The sequence below is a fragment of the Bos taurus genome, chromosome 25, assembly GCF_002263795.3.
Source record: "Bos taurus isolate L1 Dominette 01449 registration number 42190680 breed Hereford chromosome 25, ARS-UCD2.0, whole genome shotgun sequence".
NCBI lineage: Eukaryota > Metazoa > Chordata > Mammalia > Artiodactyla > Bovidae > Bos > Bos taurus.
In genome coordinates this window covers 11097820-11121018 of record NC_037352.1, presented here as the reverse complement: position 1 = coordinate 11121018, position 23199 = coordinate 11097820, and the positions used below count along the sequence as shown (strand labels likewise).

Sequence of the window (23199 nt, the reverse complement as noted above, 5' to 3'; positions counted from 1 at the left end):
GAAATCTTTCCTCTTTTGCTAACTATGACTAAAGTAATTTGGTAAATTATACCTTTATAAGCAGAACTGAAACACATACCTTTTTCTCTCTAACCAAGTGCTCCAGAATTTGGAAGCTCCTAGTGAATGGCTTTTTCTCATGGCAGTATAGTTATATTTACGTAAGTTCAGTAAGAATCTGTTCTTCTCATAACAGGACACAACTGGAAAGTGGACATATTACCATATTATGTGCCATATTTGAGAGAGACATGCATATAGATTCAGATATGACCAGACGGCTTTAAGGAACTTAAGGTTGACTTTATGGATCCGATAAAGCTCTGTTGGGGGAAACTGCTTACAGAGATCCCAGCAGCTTCATCTGGTGAGTGATGTAGGTCACTTCCTGGCAGGTGCAGGAACCTCAGGATATTTAGGGAACCTCAAAAAGAGAATTCACCCAAATCTATAGGTATCACTGACTCAACAGGCATGAGTTTGAGCAAACTCCAGGACACGGTGAAGGACAGGGAAGCCCGGCATGCTGCAGGCCATGGGGTCGCAGAGTCGGACACGACTGAGTGACTGGACAACAAATAGGTATTACAGATGAGTCTGATAGCAAGTATTTGGCTTGCCTTCCAGGCCTTCAGAGATATTTAAAATTCAGTCTGGCAATTCCTTATGGAAAGTGCCAGCAAAGCATATTTAAAAGAGCCTATATGATCAATGGGGGCTTCCCAGGTGGCTCAGTGGGTAAAGAATCTGCCTGCAATGCAGGAGATGCAGGAGATAAGGGTTCAATCCCAGGGTTGGGAAGATCCTCTGGAAGAGGGCATGGCAACCCACTCCAGTATTCTTGCCTGGAGAATGCCATGAACAGAGGAGCCTGGTGGGCCACAGTCCCTAGGGTTTTAAGAGCTGGAGAAAACTGAAGGGACTGAGCACACAGATGACCAATCACTATTCTTGCTGAACTTATGTAAACAACTGGGCCAAGTTCAAGCTTATTTTGCAAACAAATCGGTCATCATTAGCTATCTTTGGGAGAAATAAGGGTGATTTTAGAGAGGAAAAATTGTTTCAGTAATAAACCTTTGTGGTTATTAGATCCTAATACTATCCTTTGTCTTTAAGACTTGTTTTCTACTATAAACTGGACTAGATCCTGAGTTCCTCACATCTGGCCACATTTCCAACTTCCCCCATCCTTTTGACTTGGAATCATTAAGAAGTAAAACTGCCCTTTTCCCCAAAGCTCTGTAGACTAAAGCTAGACAAGTTGATACACACTTCAGAGAAACCACCACGAAGCTCACGTATAGACACTCTTTGGCCTGTTGTTGTGCTTGACCACTCAGAACAGATCACCAGAGACACCTGAACAGCAAAGCTGGAAGATCTGTCATTCTGTCACTAGCTGTCCTCACTGTGACTGAGAATGATCCCAGCAGGACATCTGTTGATAAAAATTTTCCCGACCGGCTGCCTTCAGAACTCAGGAACTGGGATTACGGTTAAAATCCTTAATCATTTTTTTCTTTTGCTTCCACAGAAGTGTCTCTCATTAAACACCTGGTTGCTTGTACCAAAGGCCCAACTTTGGGGGCCCACCTGCAACACCACCTCCTGAGATGAGTTAAGCTGGACTGACCTATTATCCTTAGGACTAAGAGACTGGTTCCGAGGGATGGAACAACCTACAAACTCAGCTTCTGGACTACAAAACTTCTTTGGAGACATTTCAGAGGTGAGACTGTCGGAAAGCGAAATTTGTCACCCAGAAATATGTCTCTCTGGAGGGTTATTTTAGGCTGATTATTTCTAGGAAACAGCAGACTTAGGAAGTCTTTCTATTTAACCTCTTGGAAAAGGAAATGGCAACCCACTCCCGTATTCTTGCCTAGAGAAATCCACAGACTGAGGAGGCTGGCGGGGTCCCAAAGAGTCAGACATGACTGAGCAATTAACACTTTCACTTAACTGCCTAAAGAATTTGGATAAAGAGCCTGATCCAGGAAGAGAATTATCACCAGGGCTCCCTGCGAAGATGGCAAGCTGAGTGGGGAGAACTTGGCAGGGCCTGGAGATCAGAGTCCACTGCATCCTATCTTCTCCATCTGGTTCAGCAAACATCTGTTTACCAAACATTTGCTTCTCCATCTCCATGTGAATTGCCTTCCTCCCCTGTGAAGTCCCAAACTCCTACCCTCAACATCCTCTTTTGTCTTTAGCTGAAGATGGTATTTGGGTGAGGGTTTCAGCCATTTCCCTAGCTGGCTCAGTAGTAAAAAAAATCTGCCTGCTAACGCAGGGAAGATCTCCTGGAAGAAGAAGTGGCAACCTGCTCCAGTATTCTTGCCTGGAGAATCCCATGGACAGAGCAGCTTGGTGGGCTTCAGTCCACGAGGTTGCAAAGAGTTGGACATGACTGAGCTTGCACGTAGTTCAGCCATTCTGGTGAGTCACTCAGTCTTTCTGGGTCTCTCCATGTATACAGGTTATTCAAATTCTATTTGTTTTTCTTCTGTTAGTCCTGCCTCATGTCAATTTAATTCTTAGACCAGCCAGAAGAACCTACAAGGGAGAGGAAAGTTCTTCTCCTTCCCCACAGAGGTACCCGGCGGTGCAGCTTCCCTTGGCTTCACAGACCACAGTGCTCTGACATCTCAGTGCAGCAGAGACGGTCCCTGACTATGGTTCCACTCAGGGCTGTAACTTTACGATGGCGCAGAAGGGATATACGTTCAATAGAGACCACTCTTCCGATTTTGAATTCTGATCTTTTCCCAGGCTGGTGATATGCAGTACGATCCTCTCTTGTGATGCTCAGCCCTTTACTGAAAACACTTATGAGCAATTGCTCTAAAGAATTCACAAGAAGAGGGCTTCCCTGGTGGCTCAATGGTAAAGAACCCGCCTGCCAATGCAGGAGACAGGGGTTCAATCCTTGATCCGGGAAGATCGCACATGCTGCAGAGCAACTAAGCCCATGCACCACAACTACTGAGCCTGTGTCTAGGGCCCAGGAGCTACAACTGCTGAGCCCACGTGCTGCAACTACTGAAACCCATGAGCCTAGCGCCTGTGCTCGGCAACAAGAGAAGCCACTGCAATGAGAAACCCAACCAGAGAGCAGCCCGCACTCGCCCTAACTAGAGAAAAGCCCGAGCAGCCACAAAAACCCAGGGCAGCCAAAAATAAATTATTTTTATAAAAAAGAATGCACGAAAAAGATAAAGGAAAGGAAGGAAGAATAGAGGAAAGGACAAGGAATGGTAGAGGGGTATATTCCTAGTTTCAAAACTGATTAAAAGCCACAGGCATCGGGACAGCGTGGTGCTGTCCTAAGCATGGGCATACAGATCTACGGAATAGAACTGAGAGTCCGAAAAGAAACCTATTCATCTACGTTGTATCGATTTGTAACAAGAGTGCCAAGACCTTTCAGTGGGGGAAAGAATAGTCTTTTCAACAAACCGTCAGGACAAATGGGTCCATGGGCAAAAGAATGAAGTCTGAACCCTTCTTTATACCATGTACAAAAATTAAGCCAAAATGGATCAAGACCTGAATATAAGAGCTAAAACTGTTAAACTCCTAGAAGGAAAATAGGTATACATCTTCCTGCCCTTGGGTTAGGCAAAGGATTCTCAGATACCATACCAAAAGCATGAGGAGCAAAAGAAACAAAACAGATAAACTGGAAATCATCAAAACTGAAAACGTTTATGCGTCAAAGGACACCATCGACCAAATGAAAAGACCACCACAGGATGGGAGAAAATACCTGCAAATACGGGATTTGTATCCAGGATACGCAAAGAACTCTCAGAACTCAAAAACAAAACAAAATAAAATAATCTAATTTAAAAACAGGGAAAGGATTTGAAAAGACATTCCTCAAAGAAGATGCCAGCAAATCTGCACTAAATGTGCCAGCAAATTTGGAAAACACAGCAGTGGCCACAGGACTGGAGAAGGTCAGTTTTCATTCCAGTTCCAAAGAAAGGCAATGTCAAAGAATGCTCAAACCATCGCACAACTGCACTCATCTCACCTGCTGGTAAAGTAATGATCAAAATTCTCCAAGCCAGGCTTCAACAGTACGTGAACTAGGAACTTCTACATGTTCAAGTTGGATTTAGAAAAGGCAGAGGAATCAGAGATGAAATTGCCAATATCCGTTGGATCATGCAAAAGAGTTCCAGAAAACATCTACTTCTATTTATTGACTATGCCAAAGCCTTTGACTGTGTGGATCACAATAAACTGTGGAAAATTCTTAAAGAGATGGGAATATCAGACCACCTGATATCAGACCTACCTCCTGAGAAATCTGTATGCAGGTCAGGAAGCAACAGTTAGAACTGGACATGGAACAACAGACTGGTTCCAGATCAGGAAAGGAGTAGGTCAAGGCTGTATATTGTCACCCTGCTTATTTAACTTATATGCAGAGTACATCATGAGAAACGCTGGACTGGAAGAAGCACAAGCTGGAATCAAGATTGCTGGGAGAAATATCAATAACCTCAGATATGCAGATGACACCACCTTTAAGCAGAAAGATAAGAAGAACTAAAAAGCCTCTTGATGAAAGTGAAAGAGGAGAGTGGAAAAAGTTGGCTTAAAACTCAACATTCAGAAAACTAAGATCATAGGATCTGGTCCCATCACTTCATGGCAAATAGATGGGGAAACAATGGAAATAGTGACAGACTTAATTTTGGGGGGCTCCAAAAATCACTGCAGATGTTGACTGCAGCCATGAAATTAAAAGACACTTGCTCCTTGGAAGGAAAGCTATGACCAACTTAGACAACATATTAAAAAGCAGAGACATTACTTTGCCAACAAAGGTCCACCTACTCAAAGCTATGGTTTTTCCACTAGTCATGTATGGATGTGAGAGTTAGACTGTAAAGAAAGCTGAGCACCAAAGTATTGATGCTTTTCAATTGTGGTGTTGGAGAAGATTCTTGAGAGTCCCTTGGACTGCAAGGAGATCCAACCAGTCCATCCTAAAGGAAATCAGTCCTGGATATTCATTGGAAAGGCTGATGCTGAAGCTGAAACTCCAATAATTTGGCCACATGATGTGAAGAACTGACTCACTGGGAAAGACTCTGATTCTGGGAAAGATTGAAGGAGGGAGGAGAAGGAGACAACAGAGGATGAGATGGTTGGATGGCATCACCAACTCAATGGACATGAGTTTGAGTAAACTCCAGGAATTGGTGATAGACAGGGAAGCCCGGTATTCTGCAGTCCATGGAGTCGCAAAGAGTTGGACACGAGTAAGCAACTGAACTTTCAACTTTCCCCTTTCAAAGAAGATACACATAAAGCCAGTAAGCACGTGAAAAGATGCTCAACATCATTAGCCATTTGTGGTTGTTTATTCGCTCAGTCCTATCCAACTCTTTTGTGAACCCATGAACTGTAGCCTGCCTGGTTTCTCTGTCCATGGGATTTACCAGGCAAGAATACTGGAGTAGGGTGCCATTTCCTTCTCCAAGGGATCTTCTCAACCTAGGGATCAAACCTGAGTCTCCTGCATTGGCAGGCAGAATCCTTACCACTGAGCCACCAGGGAAGCCAGCTGGGAAGTAAAAATTAGGGAAAATTGGCTAATAGGGAAGTGAAAACTAAAACCACAATGAGACGCTACTTGGCACTACTAGGATGCCTATAATCAACAAAACTGATGCAGGCCCAGTGGTGCCGCTCTCAGGTGTGTCCCCGTGAGAACTGAAAGCGAATGCCCACAAAACTTGTACATGATACTCACAGCAGCGTTGGTCAAAACAGCTACAAAGTAGAAACGACGTGGATGTCCATCCATGGATGAAGCGGGACACAAAACGTGGTCTCTCTATACAATGGAATGCTATTCAGCCACAGAAGGGGCAGAACACTGATATCTGCTACAAGATGGGTGAACCTTAAAGGTACTACATTAAGCGAAAGAAGCCAGACACAAAAGCCATGTATTATAAGATCTGTATGATTCAGGAAATGTCACAAAAAGGCAAACCTGTAGAGATACTCACAGAGAAAGAAAAGCAGATGACTGGTTTCCAGGGATTAAGAGTGGAAAGAGGAGGCGCCCTAACTTCTCACCTGACTCTCCCCCTCACTTTCTGTGCTAATCTCTTTCAGGCTTGTGACCCAAGACTCGGGTGAAACCTGCCCTCCAAGAAGAGGCACACCCACCACCCCAGGAGCCCCTCTCTCTCCACCCCTGATCCTCAGCATCATGGTGGCCTGAACATGTGAATCTTTCTCCCACGAGCCTGGAATATCGGGGTGCAGGCTCTGGGTCCCCTCCAGCATCATCCCACCAGTACTCAGACGTTAAAGAATGGATGAAGACGCCAGTGCATAAATCAAGAGTGAGTAGGAAAAGAAGAAGAAAAAGAGAAAGAATAGGAAGGGAAGGAAGAAAGACATCCATTTTGGTTCTGGTGACACAACACAGGATTTCAGTAACATGTTACTAAGATAGAACAGGTCTTTGTGGTAACGCGGTCTGCCTGTATCCTACTCTCTGCTGGAACACAGTCTTTCAGAATCTCAGTTCTGGTACTTGCCTTTCACACATTCACAGATGTCAGCCTCATCTAACCCGGACCCTCAAGTTCACAGACAAGGGAAGCTCGGTCCCCAGCAGCCAAGGTCAGCCACCACCCAGGCAGAGGGTGCCCTGGAGGAATGGCTATGTCTCTGTAGGCCAGGAACCCAGTATCTCTCTCACAGGCACAAGTGGGGCTCAGAGACGACGCTCAACTGCCTTGCATCCTGAGCACGGCTGGTGTCTGAGCAGTGGAGGCCGTGAACACCTGTCTGAGCAACTCAGTCTTCCTGGAGGCATCCGGCGGGAGGCAATCTGCCAGGTGCTGGCTCCCCAGCCCACCAGGCAGCACACACCTTATACACGGAGATGTCACGCCACACACACTGACACCAAGCTGCTGCACCTCCTTGTGCTAAAAATGGTGCTGTGCTCCTGCCTTCGTGCCCTCCCTTCTCTCTGAATAGAAATGTCTGTTGGAGAGCTCCCGAGCCTGCTGCCTCCTGTCGCCAGCCTCATGCTCAACCCAGGCAGATGACATGGCCCTCGCCCACGACAGTGCCACCTTGGGGGGCTGTGTGGAGCACCTGGTGTTGGAAAGCATCCTCAGAAAACGGCTTTACCTTTCAGGAAATTAACCTTGACAGAAGCTGTGTCTCGATATAAAGCTCTGGGGTCTAGTGAGGCCCTCTTGGAGTCAAAGGCCCCTTTCTCATCCGATCCTAGAGGCTGCTCCACAAGCGAGGCAGACCTGAAGCCCAGAGACCAGCCTGGGCCCTGGCCTAGCAGCACCCTCCCCACATGGCAGCGGCTCCGGGCAGGACTGGGGGGCGTGGATCCTCCGCTGTCCTCGGGGAGCAGAGCAAGAGACGCCATGCTGAGGACCCAGGTGGCACCTCTGGACTCAGCTTCTAGGCAGAACCATGTTAACTAAGAGGGAAAACAGGTACTGAAGCTGATTTTTGTCTGGTTTGGTTTGGGATTTTTGACCATGCGGCATGCTGGAACTCAGCTCCCCACCCAGGCATCGAATCTGTGCCCACTGCACTGGAAGGCAAAGCCCTAACCACTGGGAAACCAAGGAAGTCCTACAAAACTGGCGCTTTCTAAACTGTGCCCTGAAACAGCCCTGGCACAGGAGACGTCCACAGATATTTGAAGAAATGGAAGGGAACGAAGCTCTGCTCAGCATTCCCGCCAGGGGATTCTTGGGGCCTCCCTGTGCTTCCCACACCACAGGGGTCAGCTCCTGATCTACTCGAGCAAGTAAATCACCTGACCACCTCCTTGCTGGTCCTCAGTTGAATAAATGGGGTCTTTCTCTAAGCTGGAGAGAGAACAGCTCAGGATTTTAAGAAACATATGTAGGGTGGAACATTTTCTGCAAAGTCCCTTTATTCTCAACAGGGGCTAACGCTAGTGGGTCGCTCAGGTGTCACTGGAGCTGGTCTCTCCAGGCAGAGAGCCTGCGGTCAAGCACCAAGAGCTGTAAGTGAGCACATCTGTCTGATGACTGTGTGAATCAGGAGCACCGATTCACCCAGTCAGGGTTACCAATGAGCCCCAGGACTCACTCCCACGCCAACCAACGGAGAAAGGCCTTCCTCGATGACCCCATCAGATGCAGCTCCACCTGAATACGCCCCAGTCCCCTTCACCACATCACTGGTTTTATTTGCTTCCCAGTGCTAACTCTTGAATAAAATTACACTGTGGGCTTATTTTTGGAGCCTCTGCACTGGGATATGAGAGCCTTTCTCCGAGAAGACAGGGTTTGTATCCATTTGGGCCCATCAGTACATCCCCGGGGCACAGAAAACAGTCTGGCACAGAAGGTGCTCCAAACATATTTGCTGGTGGGGTCCTTGGTTGGTTGGCTCAAAGAATGAATGAATGAATGAGTGAGTGAGTGAGTGAAGAAATAAACAACCAGAAAGAATCTTGTGAGCCAGCCCTCCCTGCACTCTGACCTCATGGGGTCAGTCAAGGGCATGAGTAAGAGCTTGGGAGACACTAGCCACAGAGCGGCATCCCTGACCTCAACACTCTGAAGTAGAAAACATTTATGTCATTGTTTCTTGACTTTGTTCGACTCAGGCAGAAAATGAAAGAGCATTTTACATAATATGGAAGGACTCGTTTTCTGAAACTCTGCAAAAGGCCGGATTTTTTTAAAAGGAGGAATGAGTATTTCACTGATGTGTTCCATCAGAATTGGGCTTTTCACTCCACCGCAGAGCTGCAAGCATCACTCTGACACTGCGGATCGATAACAGGAATGTAAGAACAAAAGGAAGGGCCAGCCCCAGAGAGACAATCAGCAAGAAGGATTCAGTCCTCTCCTCCTCCTCCCAACGCCCCCTCGCTCAGTTAAGGGAGTAAAGTCATCTACATCTGCCCCTGCGACACCTGCATGGTGGGGTGGGGGCGGTGCTGGGCATTCCTCCTCCAGGTTGCTCTCATCTCTGTGGGGGCCTGGGATCCTCTGCCTCTCTTACCTCCTGGCTCATCCTGGCTCAGCATGAAAGACTGGTTCAGGGACTTCCTGGAGGCCCAGTGGCTAAGACTCTGAGCTCCCAATGCAGGGGGCCCAGGTTCAATCCTTGGTCAGGGAACTAGATCGCGCATGCCACAACTGAGAGTTTGCATGCTACAAATAAAGTTCCCACATGCTGCAACCAAGACCCACAAAGTCAAATCAATAAATATTAAAAAAAAATACAGACTGGTCCAGGCATCAGTTCTTCCTGTAAGCTTCTATGACCTCCCACCACCACTGCAAGTGAGTGAGGGTCTCCCCTTATTTGTCCAGAGCAGCTTCTGCAGAGCTCCCTTACGGTGCTGCTAACAATGAGGGGGATAGACATAATACAGTCATGACCACCATGTACTAAGTGAAAAGTGAAGTCGCTCAGTCGTGTCTGACTCTTTGCAACCCCATGGACTATAGCCTACCAGGCTCCTCTGTCCATGGAATTCTCCAGGCAAGAATACTAGAGTGGGTTGCCATTTCCTTCTCCAGGTGATCTTCCCAACTCAGGAATCGAACCCAGGTCTCCTGCATTGTAGGCAGACGCTTTTACCATCTGAGCCACCATGGAAGTCTCCTATCATGTACTAAGTGTGAACGATATGTAGCCCAGGCACTATACGGAGTGCCGTACATGTAATCTCATTTTATTAATTTCACTTGATCCTCATAATCCCTCTGCAGGCTGTGTACCACCATCCCCATTTTTACAAGTGAATTAACTGAGCCTTGAGGGTGTTATACAACTTGCCCAAGGTTTCAGCACTCTCAGAGTAGAGGTGTGATGTCAACCCAGGAATGACCTGATTCCAAAGCTGGTGTGTCTGATCTGTTCCCTGCAGCCAACAACATATCAAGTTATCTACATGTCCCCTGGATGCCAGGGACTTCACAGTCGTCATTCTAAGCTTCACCATGACCTCTAAGTTGGTGATATCATCTCCAAAGTGCAGATGAAGAAAGGCACAGGCGATTAAATAAGGTGCCTATGCTCACAGAGCAAGAAAACAGTAAGGTCAGGATCAGAATTCGTATCCATCTACTCCAGAAATCCAGGCCCTTTCCCGCTGTATCACACTGCTGCCCTCTCCTCCAACCGCAGATCAGTTTATAAAAAGAATCTAGGACTTCCCTGGTGGTCCAGTGGTTGAGAATCTGCCTGCCAGTGCAGGGGACATGGGTTCGATCCCTGGGCCAGGAAGATTCCACTTGCTGTGGGGCAACTAAGTTCTTACAGCTACTGAGCCTGCACTCCACAACAGGAGGAGCCACCGCAAGGAGAAGTCCACGCGCCCCAGCTGGAGATCAGCCCTGCTTGCTACAACTAGAAGAAGCCCAGGCACAGCAACAAAGACTCAGTGCAGCCAAAAATAAATTAATTGTTTTTTTAAAAGAAAAAGCATCTAAAATATAGCATATAATACCACAGCCATTACTGAGACCTGGGCTCACCTGGACCACAGGTTTAACGTGGACAGAGAAGCCTGGAGGGCTACAGTCCATAGGGTCGCACAAAGTCAGACACAACTAAAGTGACTTAGCATGCACACAGGCATATCAAGCGTGTGTCTGCTCACTGGTACGTGGGTGAAGGCAGGGAGGAAGGAATTTGCTGAGGTCTGTGAGGACACGGCTGCCCTTGAGAAGAATCATGAAGAGGATGGAGCGGATAGTGCTGAGGGAGAGGATGTGGGTGATGAGTATTAACCCATCTGCTGCAACTTGATACTCCTGTCTTGCATGCGTGCTGAGTCGCTTCAGTCCTGTCCGACTCTGCGACCCTATGGACTGTAGCCCGCCAGGGTTCTCTGTCCATGGGATTCACCAGGGAAGAATAATGGAGTGGGTTGCCACGCCCTTCCCCAGGAGATTGTCCCAGCCCAGGGATCAAACCCGAGTCTCCTGAATTGCTGGCAGATTCTTTACTGTCTGATCCACCAGGAGACGGTCTTACTTTTGTTCTGTGGAGCTGTCCATGGTGGCTCTATGTTGTCAATAAAGGTGATATTTCTTTTTTAAAAAAGATAAAATACAGCACAGGCCTGAAGGATATCATGGTCCTCTGTAATTGTTCAGGACAGTGAGAAATTGGAAAAAAACAATGCTGAATGACAGGATTTGTTATTAAAACTAATCAGACAGGAAGGTCAGAGACTGTGGCAGCTTGAGTCCTCAGGCAGCCTACATAAACAAGCCACAGTCAGCCTCTGCAGTGGCCTCAAGGCTAAGATGCACCCGTCAGAAAACAGCCAGCGAGCCTTTCTCAGGTAATGTGCTCACTCAAGCTACAGCCAAGCAAACTATCTCCTTCCTTTCTTTGCAGCCCTATCTTCTCTACAAAAGTCTTGCCCAGTTCCTGTCTGTGGAAGGCTCTGAGCCACTTCCGGTTTGGTGCCATTTGACTGGAATCCAAGTTTGTTCAAAGAAACTCTTGAAATGGTTAACATGACTGAGTTTATTTTTTTATCAGAATGAATGGGCAGAGAAATTAAATTGCTATGGGAGAACATTATACAGCTGTGAAAGATGACTTTACCATCAAGTGCAGAGTGACATGGGAAAAATGAAGCCAGATGAAAAGGAAGACACAGGAGTTCATCCACGGGATGATTCCACCCAGAGCAAAGTGCACAGAAAAAGGGCAAATGAAAGATATTAATTGTAACTGTATCTACACAGTGGGACTGAGTCATTTGTTTTCCTTAGTTCTAACTTTCTTTTATTTTCCAAATTTTCTATAATGAGCGTGTGCTACTTTTAGCATTTTTAAATGTTTTTTCCCCCCTTAAAGCAACTGGCTATTATGAACTAAGGCTGAGAGCTAGATGATTTTAAATCCTCGGAATGGACGCCATTCTGAGTTCTGATTAAGGGTAATTCAAGCCTTTGAAAAGTCCAAATTGTCTCTCTTGATTTTGGGAGGCGAATAATTGCATTTTATACTAAACTTATTTGCAGCTCAAATACAGCTCAAAACCTTGTTTTGATTACTTGTTTAGGCAAAGAGTAACATCAGAAAATGTAAGAATCACATTTGCATGATGGGTGATGAAGCAGGGAATTACAGTTGGGGGTAAAAAGAAATGGAAAAAAAAAAAAACCAACAACCCTGAATATTCAACAGCATGTGTTAAACATAAAGCCTATTCCTACATCCACATTCAAACCCAAAACATTTCCCCTCCACACCATCTTCTGCATCCTCAAAGACAAAAGCTGCATTTGGTAAAGGCACATGGGGTCCACGTGTTTCCACCTGACTTTCTTTAAGCAGACTGCCCTGGGAGCTTGTCCTCAGAAGCTTGTCTTTCTCTCACGAAGAGAGCTGACTGCTTCTTCAGTCACAGCATCACTTTCAGCACAAGAGAATCCTGATGCCTGAGGTCAGCAAGATACCAAAGAGGACCCCTGGGCTCCCTTCCCCGTGACCTCCCCCAGGGGCCTGGCCTTTCCTGATCATAGACCTGGGTCTGAGGCAGGAGACAGGTGGACCCAGGGCCAAATAGCTGGAGTCTTTGCCTGTGGATAGATACTCCAACATGATGATAATAGCAGGAGCAAAGAGAAGCTGAGGCCTGCCCAGATAAGAGATAAAAGACCACACATTCCTCGCTCTCGAGGTCAAGGAGACCTTCCTGACTACACACTCGCAGAAAGACTCCCTGGAGGTCAAAAAGGGAGGGATGCCACCCCACAGTAGGTGATGTCGACCTACCCATAGGCCTCTTCACTAGGATCCATCTTGGCTAAGAGATGTATACACGCACAGCAGAATACCCTGAGATACACCAAATACAGACTCAGAACATGGCAAAGCAAGATGACTGGCCAGAGGAAAAACCCAGAAGAAATGCGCATAAAATTGACTCTCTGAGCCCGCCCATGTGTCTATCCACACGTACTCTTTTTACTTGACTTGTTTCACTACTTTTAATCTCTGTCTGGAAATTAATTTCTACACAGCTGACAGGCCAGGACCTCATCACTGGCCACTTTTCCTGGCGGCCTAGTGGCTAGGATTCAGCACTCTGACTGCCATGGACTGACTTCAGTCTCTGGCGGGGAACCAAAACCCTGCTTCATGCTGCTTCAGGACAAGGCCACCCGAGATCAGGTCTTTGGCTGTTTAATCAAGCAGCTCCAAATACGGAGCTGCTTGTTATTCATTGGGTCACTACCTTTTTGGTTAACCACCAAATAAACATCAACTGAATAGAGTTACAAAGTCAAGAGCAATTCCAGCAGCTAAAACACATTTTCCCTTTTATGAGTGATTTTCTTGTTGTTTTCCCCATTACATGTCACCAAGAAACAGCCATTTTTGAGGAAAAAACAGCCATTTTGAGAAACAAAGATACGGAAAAAGGAAGAGAACATTCAAAGTCTCACTGCCCAGATAAAACCATTTTTGGTTCATGTCAAAGACTATAAACCTGAAAGCCTGTGTAAGGTTAAAACTTTTAATTACTTGCCAACATTTAAAAATAAGAGATCTTAGTGTTTAAACCTGGAGAAGGCAATGGCAACCCACTCCAGTACTCTTGCGTGGAAAATCCCATGGACGGAGGAGCCTGGTGGTCTGCTGTCTATGGGGTTGCTGAGCGAATTGACTTTCACTTTTAATTTTCATGCATGGGAGAAGGAAATGGCAACCCACTCCAGCGTTCTTGCTTGGAGAATCTCAGGGATGGGGGAGCCTGGTGGACTGCCATCTATGGGGTCGCACAGAGTTGGACACGACCGAAGCAACTTAGCAGCAGCAGCAGTGTTTAAATCCAGGTTTCCATTTAAAATTAAAAAGCCTAAAGATCAGAGACACAGAGTCCCAGTTTCTGCGTGGTGACACTCGGCTAGCACTGAGGTCATTTCTTGTCTAGACTCTTAGACCTGGGTCATTTCTTGCCTTGACTCTTAGACATCTCGGTTTACTACAGCTGGTCTAGAACTTTCCATTTTATATTTCTTATGCTAATGCACACATTTTAAAATGGTTACTTTTTAAAATGAGATTAAACAATATATTCTATTCAGTTACCTACTTCCCCCTGACTTGTCACATATAAGCAATAACCTCCCAAGCTTGTTAGGGAACTGTGGACCAAAACTGCCTGCTAGGTGCCTGTATAAGACGTCTCACAACGTGAGGTCCCAAGAAAGAACACAAAACTGAGGAGCCACCAACAAAACCAACTGGAAGAATTCGGGAGGGGCCAAAAAGAGCAAGGAGAAAATAGCCCATAATATGTTCTGCCAACCTCCCAGTCCTATCCTGAGAGAGGCATGTGCCCCCAGGAAGGACCCTGAGTCAGATCAAATACGGCCAGGGTGAGATGACTGGCCACAGACAACCTGGAAACTAACCCCACCTGATAAACCCTGAGACTTCAAGCTGCGAGGCAGAGCAGTTTTCCTGGGTTCCCTGACCCTGATGCTCTCCACTGGAGCAGCCTTTTCAAACGCCCCTCTCTGTCAGCATATGTGTCTCCTGGGACAATTCATTTCCAAGTGTTAGACAAGAATCCACTCTTGGGCCCTGGAAGGGGTCTCCCATCCTGGCCACAAGCTAACACAGAAGACCTACATCATTTTTAATAGCTATATAATACTTCCCTATCTTGGCTGACTCTTCCATGAGCAAGCATTACTTGTGAGGTCTATCAGAAGTGAAGTCGCTCAGTCGTGTCTGACTCTTTGCGACCCCGTGGACTGTAGCCCGCCAGGCTCCTCTGTCCATGGGATTCTCCAGGCAAGAATACTAGAATGGGTTACCATTTCCTTCTCCAGGGGATCTTCCCAACCCAGGGATCAAACCCGGGTCTCCTGCATTGGAGGCAGACGCTTTAACCCCTGAGCCACCAGGGAAGCCTGTGAGGTCTACCAGTGTAGTCCAATTCTCCCCTCTGCGGGGCCTCCTCTCTGCCATCCTCTCTGTAAGAGGATTATTCCTCCCGGTCCATTACCATCAGGCTTGACCTGCGTCTTGTGGAAGTGATGTGTGCCACTTCTGAGCACAAGCTTTCAGACGCAAGCACGGTCTGCCATCCTCTCTCTTCCCTCTGCTGCGAGAGCAGGATGTCCTGGCTGCTGCTTTGCTTTGGATCCTGACACGCAGACGATGTGGCACCTGAACACAGCTGACCCGGGATGGATGTGTAGCGCAAGTGGGAAACAGACATGTAATACACTTAATGTTGCCCACAGCCAAGAGCTGGGGCTTACTTGTTACAACAGCATAATGAAGCCTCAGCTGATCAATATATCAAAACATTAAAAATTAAAATAATTAAAAGATGCTCAAACCATCTTACAAAAAATCTCTGGTCAGTGTCCAAGCCTGGGCCTGAAGGTCTTGACAGGATGCGGCTGGGGCAGGGGCCCCGTGCTCCAGCTGGATCTGGGACCGGAGGGCCCCTATCGGCCCTGCAGGAAACACCAACTCTCACGGCAGAGATGGTTATTTATGTCAGTGGTGTCCAAGGGTAGAAGAAAGAGCCAAAAAAACGCAGGCAGCTTTAAGAGGTGAGATGCTCACAATATAAAAGGAACTTAGCAATGAAGGGTGACCAAGGGAGCAGCAGATCCCTGACACTCGTGTGGTTCGTGTGCACACTGGGACACATGCTCTCAGAGTAAAAACTGAGATCAGCCTGGGCTTTGATCCTGGTTTCTCAACACGTGCTGAATGACCCAGCTTTCTCCTTCCTCCCGGCTCCTTCACTGTTACCTCGAGCCCCATTTATCTAAGCAACCCTCATCAGCCACCCATCATCACTAGGCCCCCAGAGGGCCTGGTTTTAGGGGGAATTTTTTATGACCAAAAAAAAAAAAAAACCACCCAAGTATATTTAGAATAAGCTGGCTACACTTAAGTTTAGATGATTCTGATTTTGTTGGCAACATCCACAGCACCACAGTCACAAACCAACTGAATGCGTGCTTCTTCTTCTATCAGACCAGATCAGGGAGGTGATCTTGGCCACATCAATGTCACGGGGCTTCTTCACAGTCTGTTGGACCTGGTGTTCGCTGGCCCTGACCTCCACAGTCAGCACAAGTGTGCCGGGAGCTTCTGCTTTCTTCATGGCCGACTGGGCGGTCAGAGGAAACTTGATGATGATGTAGTGGTCAAACATGCTTCTCCTGCTGAGCACAACAGGCCCATCCAACAGCGTGCATTTGGAGGAGGATGAGGAGTACTTTAATAAAAATATTTTTAATTTTTTTTAAATTGGAGGATAATTACAATGTTGTGCTTCTGCTGTACAACAATGCAGATCAGTCATAACACAGTCATATATATATATATATATATATATATATATCCTTCCTCTTTATTTTGTTTTTAAATATAGCTTTTCATTCAACATTGTTTATAAGATTCATTCATATTGTTGGATACAGTTATAGATCTTCATACTCCTTGCTGTCTGGTACTCTAAGTGTGTGAATATGTCAGAGATTACTCATCCGCTTTCTGTGGCTGGGCATGTCATGGTTGTTATTTTCCTCTTATTTATGTGTGTGATTAATAAATGTTTTCCCCTCGCTAGCTGGTAACTCCACAATGAGAACAGCCTACTTTATACATTCTCATCACTGTGATTCAATCCTTAACACGGTGCCTGACGCATAACGGGAGGGAAGAGGGGCATGAAAGGAGCGGGAAGGAGGCAAGGAGGGAGAACATGTCACTAGTATGTCCAAAGACAGGACCCTACCCCCAAACACAAGGTCTGTTTCAGCAATCCAGTTAATTTCCTAGTTTCTGCTTGCTATAAGCTCCTTTCTTCCTTGCATATTTCACACTAAATTAAGCCCCCAGGCTCTTAAAGGATTCCTGCCTCTCGTTGCCAATAAAGATATTTAGATGTTATTAAGTAAAAATTTACAGGCACCAGAAGTCTCTGGCTCTCAAAAAAAGTTCCTTATTAAGATTCTAGCTGCCTGGGGAGGGGCTCTAAGACAGAATATTATCGTCCTCATGTTATTAGCACGTTCAAGACAGAAAACCATCCACAATTATCTTTTCAATTTTCTTTGTAAAGTATGCCCTGGTAGGAGGAAAAAAGCAAACAAACACAAGACGAAACTCCCGCACGAGGTGGGGAACAGAAAGCGATTTTCTGGTATTGAGCTGTATGAACTGCTTGTATATTTTGGAGGTTAATCCCTTGTCAGTTGTTTCATTTGTTATTATAGACAACCAGCAGGGATTTGCTGTGTGACGCAGAGAGCTCAAACCCAGTGCTGTGTGACAACCTAGATGGGAGGGATGGGATGGGAGGTGGGAAGGAGGTTCAAGAGGTAGGGGACAAATGTATAACTACGGCTGATTTATGCTGATGTACGGCAGAAGCTAACACAATACTGTAAAGCAATTTTCTTCCAGTTAAACTTTTTTTTAACTAAAAAAAGTACTAAGAGGGCTTCCTGGGCAGGGACTTAAGCCTTGGGCAGCAGCCACACCCTAGAGGGACCCCACCGTCCACCCCACCTCACCCAGACCCCACCCTCTTCCTTCTCCCTCTGATGGACATTGACAAGACGAAGTCACCGACTACCACGTGGGAGCAGAATTTGGCTTCTGGGATTTGTGTATTACACATCATCCTTCTAAAACTGAGTCTTTTCAGTCCTACCTGTGAGGCTCTAACTCAGTCACAGGCACAGGTGAGGCTACCTGGGGTCCTGCTCCCCTGTGACTGACCAGTTCAGAAGATGAGCTTATGACTTCACTCCGCGGAGCTTATGCTCTGTGGTGAAAGATATGAACAGCCTGGTACGAGACCCCTGCCGGCCTCACTAGCTTTTATGCCCACATGCCTTGACTCTTCATGCAAATCCTTGCTTTCCCAATGCATGCATATGCATGTCTGCCTGTTCATTCATTTAATAAATATTTATCGACAGGCGCTGGTTGAGGCCGCAGGATACAGCAGAAAAATACAACAGTGCTCGTAGAGAAAATCCAAAAAGCAGAAAGTAAGCAAGCAAGCACATAAATACACAAAAGAAAGTGCTGCAGTGTGACAGCAAGAAGGCTGCACACAGGGGACATGGGTCTGTAAAGCACCTACTATGTGCCAGGTACCATGCTGGGCCCTTTTCTTATTCTTCCACCAATCCTACATGAGAGGTGGTCAGTAGCTACATTTCACAGTCAAGGGACACAAGTGGTAAATACACACAGCTGGTAAATAAGACGGGTGGGCTCTGCCTTCTGATTCAGAGACCAAGGTGGTTAAAAAAAAAAAAAGATTAGTAGAAGCCAAGTTGGCCACAACGTCTTTGTTTTTCATGAAGAGAGCAAGAGGGCCAAAGTGATGGCACTGCTACTCCTAAAAGCCAGGGCTGGAGGGGTGGGAGTCAAAAGCAGCTACTCCGTGCTTTTAGCAAGTCTCAGCAAGGATCTAGTCAGGGAGACAGGACATGCCAGGGTCCCCAGGGAGGTATGGGGACTAAATTGGGCTTTCCACCCCCAGGCTCTGCCAGGTGCTTGACTGTGAATGCCCGAAAACCAGCTGTGATGTGCAGAAAATCTTAACAGTGAAAAGATTCTGGAATCTTTCCTGATATGATGGGGTATTTGAAGGAAACGTGTGCCTCTTCTTACTCCTGCAGAGGAAATCAGAACTTTCCCATTGAGGAGTTGTGTGAGTTTAAAGGAGACAGAACATGAAGAGAACTTGGCACAGTGCCCAGTACAGGGGAAGTACTTGGCAAACAGACCTGCTCCCCTCATCAGCCACCACTATCCTCCTCAGTTATTCTCAGCAATCATCACCAGCACCCTCATCAGTCGTCTCATCAACCACCTTCCTCCTCGTCATCAACCATTCTCATCTGCCCCCTCCCCCACCACCACCACCACCACCATCCTCGCCTTCAACCTCATCAGTCGTTCTCATCAACCACCTTCCTCCTCATCTGTATTTCACGTCTCTCTCCTTTCTTAGGGCTTCCCTGGTGGCTCAGCTGGTAAAAAATCCACCTGCAATGTGGGAGACCTGGGTTTGATCCCTGGGTTGGGAAGATCCCCTGGAGAAGGGAAAGGCTACCCACCCCAAGTATTCTGGCCTGGAGAATTCCATGGACTGTATTGTCCATGGGGTTGCAAAGAGTCGGACTCAACTGAGCGACTTTCACTTTCTCCTTTCTTAGAGAAACTCTGTTAAGAAAGAGGCAGCATTTTTCTCTTAAAGAATACAGAACTGGAAGGTCATCTGGACCTAGGTTTGAAGGTCATGCCTGCTACCCACCAGCTGTGTCCCCTCGAGCAGGTTACCAAACCTCTCTGACCTCAGTTTACCCATCTGTAAACAAACAGGAAAATACTTTCCCTCACAGGCTGGTGGCAAGGAATCGGAATCATGTAACGAAAGGCTCAATATTAGGTGTTTACTGTTAACAGTGGCCTGTGGATCTCTTTCCCACGTGCTTTTTTCAGGTACAAATGGACAGGGTCGGGGCAGACTTGGTAACACGACTCCGTTATTTATTTCCACAGTCAGCACGAAGCCACCGCTGCAAAATGCACCTTGCCTTCCTTTCCTTCCCAGGAGCTGAAGTGCTTGAGCCTCTTTTCCCTCTAAGTCTTTGGGACCACAGCAGACCAGCAGCCCTAGAGGTGAGATTCCTCCTCTCCCCTTCCTCCACCCCATAGGACGGTCATCTCAACGTCCTTCGGGACTCCCTGAGACCCCAAATCAGCATGCTTGCTCCTTTCTCACACTCTCCTCTCTGCGGCTCCTGAAAAAAAAAGCAGCCTCCACGTGGCCGCCAACTTGAGCTGCCTCCTCCGGCTCCAGACAGAGCAGTCTGGCAGAATCTCACTCAGTGGGGAAGTCTGGCACGGAGCTGGGATTCACAGTCTCTCTGGATGCGCCTGCCGGCGGCACAAAGAGATAACCTTTAAAGGTTGGACTCAAACTGCTTTTCAGTATCTGAAGGGATAGAAGAAAAGATCCAAAACTTTCAGCGACAGCCCCTCTTCTCCCCCCAGCCGCTCCCCCAACCCCAAGCTGACTTTATTAGGAGACAAAGGCTTCGCCAAGCCCAGACCAGGGAGGAGGAAAAAACCCAAAACACAACAGCCTTAATGGTTCAAGTTCATCGGTTCAGGTGAATGCGTACTAAGCTGATGCAAGTGAAAGTGAAAGTCGCCTAGTGGAGTCCAACTCTTTGTGAACCCATGGACTATATACAGTCCATGGAATTCTCCAGGCCAGAATACTGGACTGGGTAGCCTTTCCCTTCTCCAGGAGATCTTCCCAATCCAGGGATCGAACCCAGGTCTCCCGCATTGCAGGTGGATTCTTCACCAGCTGAGCCACAAGGGAAGCCCAGAATACTGCAGTGGTGATGCAAAAGCCCTCCTCATGCCAGGACAGCTCGAGTTCTAAAGATCATAAGAGAACTCACCCAAGCTAACAGAAGCATCGACTCCCCATGCCCAGGGTTGCTGTTTCAAACACAGGAGTGAAAAAGCCGGAAACACATTCCTGCACCACAGGCCTTGGGAAAGCATTCATCACATAAACATGAATCATGACAGCTGACATCTGAACAGCTGCCTAATGATTGATCAACTGTTTCTACATCTGTCTCCCTTCACCTTGCGTGAGCATTGGGCTGGAGTGGCATCTTCCAATGAGGAAACCACAGCTTAGCATCACGCAGTTGGAGGCTCCAGACAATGGTCTGGGTCTTCTGGTCACAGGAAAACCTCGCAGTCAAGGAGGGAGGGGAAGACACTTGTGCCCAAAGACTCCAACAACTGGAATGGAAGTGGGGGTAGCCTGGGTTCCAGACTCCCTGCTGCAGAGGAAGCCATTTCTAGGACTAGGGGCCCCTGTGCACTTGTGAGTGCAAACGTGTGGGTGTCAAGACCCACAGCGTACACATCTTCCAATCCACAATGACCCCGTGAACGAAGCAGCAGCCCTGCTTAAAAGGGGAGAAAGTTGTGACTTGGACAGGATAATAGAGACCCTGTTCTAAACAGTCACCCAACTATGAACCAAGAGGCAGCTCCGGGTTCACACTTGAGGCGACCGCAGAGTCCACGTCTGGACCCCCTCTCAGATGCCCAGGAGTTTCAGACTCATCATCTGCTCTCCTCTCCATGGCCGCTCTGTGTGGGTGGGTGGCCAGGCAGGCAGATAGACAGACAGACATAAAGACAAACAGACCCAGCTGGTTGCAGTGCCCTGAGTCCCACTGCCCTCTGCCCCAGCCACACCAGCCTTCTAGTTCCTCTTGGGAACCAAGCCCTCTCACACCTCCAGGGCTTTGTATGCGTTGTTCCTTCTGCCTAGAATATTCCTCTTCTAGTTATTAGCGAGCTCTACATCATCTTTCAGGAATGAGCAGGTATCCTCAGAGGATCTCTTTCTTGCCCCCAATTACTTGGGCCCCTTCCTGTAATCTCTGGAGCCCTGTGTAGGATTCCATCACAGTATGTACACAAATTGTAACTACTGATTCATTTGTAAATATTTTCACATTAATAGGTTTAAAGTCTCCTCTCTGTTAAGACTGTAAGCTCCATTGGGGTGGGGGGATCACATCTATAATCTGCACTGATGTATCCCTAGGACCCAACACAGTGCCTGATTCACATGAGGGCTCCTTGAATCCTCAGTGTCTGACCCTCTTAAGCCCCTCCTACTGATCTTGAACTCTCAACCCCAGCAATCAAGGTGCTGGGACTGGGACCTTGAGTGTGTAAAGGGAATCGTGGGAAAGTCTAGGGATTCCAGCTGAAGGTTTGAGCTACACTTGACCACCAAGCTCTAGAGAAACAAAACTGTTACTACAAAACATCAACCTTTGCTTTATTGACTACGCCAAAGCTTTTGACTGTGTGGATCACAACAAACTGTGGAACATTCTTCAAGAGATGGGAATACCAGACCCCCTGACCTGCCTCCTGAGAAATTTGAATGCAGGTAAAGAAGCAACAGTTAGAACTGGACAAGGAACAACACACTGGTTCCAAATTGGGAAAAGAGTATGTCAGGGCTGCATACTGTCATCCTGCTTATTTAACTTATATACAGAGTACATCATGCAAAATGCCAGGCTGGATGAAGCACAAGCTGGAATCAAGATTGCTGGGAGAAATATCAATAACCTCAGATATGCAGATGACACCACCCTTATGGCAAAAAGCGAAGAAGAACTAAAGAGCCTCTTGATGAAAGTGAAAGAAGAGAGAGAAAAAGTTGGCTTAAAACTCAACATTCAGAAAACTAAGATCTTGGCATCTGGTCCCATCCCCTCATGGCAAATAGATGGGGAAACAATGGAAACAGTGAGAGACTTTATTTTCTTGGGCTCCAAAATCACTGCAGATGGTGACTGCAGCCATGAAATTAAAAGGTGCTTGCTTCTTGAAAGAAAAGCTAGAACCAACCTAGACACCATATTAAAAAGCAGAGACATTACTTTGCCAATAAAGGTCTCTCTAGTCAAAGTTGTGGTTTTTCCAGTGGTCATGTATGGATGTGAGAATTGGACTATAAAGAAAGCTGAGCACCGAAAAATTGATACTTTTAAACTGTGGTGTTGGAGAAGACTCTTGAGAGTTCCTTGGACTGCAAGGAGATCCAACCAGTCCATTCTGAAGGAGATCAGCCCTGGGATTTCTTTGGAAGGAATGATGCTAAAGCTGAAACTCCAGTACTTTGGCCACCTCATGCGAAGAGTTGACTCATTGGAAAAGACTCTGATGCTGGGAGGGATTGGGGGCAGGAGGAGAAGGGGATGACAGAGGATGAGATGGCTGGATGGCATCATCGACTCAATGGACTTGAGTTTGAGCCAAGCTCCGGGAGTTGGTGATGGACAGGGAAGCCTGGCATGCTGCAGTCCATGGGGTCGCAAAGAGTTGGACACGACTGAGTGACTAAACTGAACTACTACACCACAAGACTGAATAATACCTGGGCGGGTAAAACTTTTGGAACCAAGGTTGGGCCAGTTAACCACCGAAGAGGAAAGTTGCCTGAATAATGAAAAACTGAGGCAGGGTTGACCTTGAATGACAAGGGGAATGATCCAGGAGGGACTGATTGTTTAGGGAGAAGTTTTATAAGAAATGCAAAAT

The 23199-nt window shown here is 46.9% G+C and overlaps 1 protein-coding gene and 1 non-coding gene across 6 annotated transcripts in view; both read right to left on the bottom strand.

Annotated features, from left to right (window-relative positions):
* The window catches only part of SNX29 (sorting nexin 29), a 597448-nt gene that overhangs the window by 158605 nt on the left and 415644 nt on the right, over positions 1-23199 (bottom strand).
* On the bottom strand, positions 14880-14951 carry TRNAW-CCA (transfer RNA tryptophan (anticodon CCA)). Its single transcript has one exon. It is a non-coding gene; the product is annotated as a tRNA-Trp (tRNA).